Raw genomic sequence first — 3,033 nt, forward strand, 5'->3', positions numbered from 1 at the left:
CTGACCTTGGTCAAGCGTCACTTCCTTTTAACTGTACAGTATATGTTACATTGCATTTAGGAACTTTCGGGTAATTGAACATGTATCAATAATTACAGATTCCTGTAGTTGTATATATATGTTTGGATGTAGCTGTATTGCTTTGATGTACTGGTGGATGTTGTGTGGTATGACTCCTGTAGTTGACAGTATAATTGGTATAATGTCAACTTTATCCTGATGCCACACGTCCTTGACTTCCTCAGCCAGTTGGATGTATTTTTCAATTTTTTCTCCTGTTTTCTTCTGTATATTTGTTGTATTGGGTATGGATATTTCGATTAGTTGTGTTGATTTCTTCTTTTTATTGGTGAGTGTGAAGTCAGCTTTGTTATGTGGTGGTGTTTTATCTGTTATAATGGTTCTGTTCCAGTATAATTTGTATTCATAATTCTCCAGTACATTTTGTGGTGCATACTAGTATGTGGGAACATGTTGTTTTATTAGTTTATGTTGTATGGCAAGTTGTTGATGTATTATTTTTGCTACATTGTCATGTGTTCTGATGTATTCTGTATTTGCTAGTATTGTACATCCACTTGTGATGTGATCTACTGTTTCTATTTGTTGTTTGCAAAGTCTGCATTTATCTGTTGTGGTATTGGGATCTTTAATAATATGCTTGCTGTAATATCTGGTGTTTATTGTTTGATCCTGTATTGCAATCATGAATCCTTCCATCTCACTGTATACTGTATATTGCCTTTTGTTAGCCATGTGTTGGATGCGTCTTGATCGATGTGTGGCTGTGTTAGATGATACGGGTGCTTGCCATGTAGTGTTTTCTTTTTCCAATTTACTTTCTTCGTATCTGTTGACGTTATGTGATCCAAAGGGTTGTAGGAGTGGTTATGAAATTGCAGTGGTGTAGCCGATGTATTTATATGAGTGATTGCTTTGTGTATTTTGCTAGTTTCTGCTCGTTCTAGAAAGAATTTTCTTAAATTGTCTACCTGTCCATAATGTAGGTTTTTTATGTCGATAAATCCCCTTCCTCCTTCCTTTCTGCTTAATGTGAATCTTTCTGTTGCTGAATGTATGTGATGTATTCTATATTTGTGGCATTGTGATCGTGTAAGTGTATTGAGTGCTTCTAGGTCTGTGTTACTCCATTTCACTATTCCAAATGAGTAGGTCAATATTGGTATAGCATAAGTATTTATAGCTTTTGTCTTGTTTCTTGCTTTCAATTCTGTTTTCAGTATTTTTGTTAGTCTTTGTCTATATTTTTCTTTTAGTTCTTCTTTAATATTTGTATTATCTATTCCTATTTTTTGTCTGTATCCTATATATTTATAGGCATCTGTTTTTTCCATCGCTTCTATGCAGTCGCTGTGGTTATCCAATATGTAATCTTCCTGTTTATTGTGTTTTCCCTTAACTATGCTATTTTTCTTACATTTGTCTGTTCCAAAAGCCATATTTATGTCATTGCTGAATACTTCTGTTATCTTTAGTAATTGGTTGAGCTGTTGATTTGTTGCTGTCAGTAGTTTTAGATCATCCATGTATAGCAAATGTGTGATTTTGTGTTGGTATGTTCCAGTAATATTGTATCCATAATTTGTGTTGTTTAGCATGTTGGATAGTGGGTTCAGAGCAAGGCAGAAACAGAAAGGACTTAATGAGTCTCCTTGGTATATTCCACGCCTAATCTGTATTGGCCGTGATGTGATATTATTTGAATTTGTTTGGATATTAAGTGTGGTTTTCCAATTTTTCATTACTATGTTTAGGAACTGTATCAATTTAAGATCTACTTTGTATATTTCCAATATTTGTAGTAACCATGAATGGGGTACACTATCAAAAGCTTTATGGTAATCAATGTATGCGTAGCGTAGCAGCCTTTGTTTAGTTTTAGCTTGATATGTCACCTCTGCATCTATTATCAGTTGCTCTTTACATCGTCGTGCACCTTTGCAACAGCCTTTTTGTTCTTCATTTATAATTTTGTTCTGTGTTGTATGTGTCATTAATTTCTGTGTAATGACTGAAGTTAATATTTTGTATATTGTTGGTAGGCATGTTATGGGGCGATATTTAGCTGGCTTTGCTGTGTCTGCTTGATCTTTAGTTTTCAGATAGGTTATTCCACGTGTAAGTGTATCAGGGAATGTGTATGGGTCTGCTATGTAACTGTTAAATAATTTAGTCAGATGTGAATGTGTTGAGGTGAACTTCTTTAGCCAGAAATTTGCTATTTTATCTTTTGCAGGGGCTTTCCAATTGTGCATAGAATTAATTGCTCGGGTGACTTCATGTTGTAAAATTACCACTTCAGGCATTTGTGGTATCATCTTGTATGTGTCTGTTTCTGCTTGTATCCACTGTGCATGTCTGTTATGTTGTACCGGGTTTGACCATATGTTGCTCCAGAAGTGTTCCATGTCTGTTATGTTTGGTGGATTGTCTATTTTAATGTGTGTGTTATCTATTGTCTTGTAAAATTTCTTTTGGTTTGTGTTGAATGTTTGGTTTTGTTTCCTTCTATTTTTACTTTTTTTGTATCTTCTAAGTCATTTAGCCAATGCTTGTAATTTTTGCTTCTTTCCATCTAATTGCTCTATCGCTTCTTGTTGTGTGATTTTACCTAACCTTTTTTGTTTTTTGTCTGATATTTCATTTCTTATAAATTGTGTTAGCTGTCCGATGTCTTTTCTCAGTTTTTCTATTCTGATCTGTAGCCTGTGTTGCCATGCTGGTTTTGTGGGTTTCTTCTGTGTGTTGGTTGGTTCTGATCTCTGCCTAGTGTGTATATTTAGTGTAGTGAGTGCTCCTATATAAACCAGCAGTTGTAACTCTTCCGTAGTTGTATTTTCATTTATTTTGTTGTGTATGATTGTGTTGATAGTTGTTATTGTTGTTTTGACTTGCGGGTTATTTGGTGGTCTATGTAAGAATGGTCTAATGTCTGTGTTTGTGTCTTTGTATTCTGTATATGTCAGCTGAAATTTCTCTTCTATATATAACACGTGTGTCTCTTCGTGTTCT

The sequence above is a fragment of the Schistocerca serialis genome, chromosome 3, assembly GCF_023864345.2.
Source record: "Schistocerca serialis cubense isolate TAMUIC-IGC-003099 chromosome 3, iqSchSeri2.2, whole genome shotgun sequence".
NCBI lineage: Eukaryota > Metazoa > Arthropoda > Insecta > Orthoptera > Acrididae > Schistocerca > Schistocerca serialis.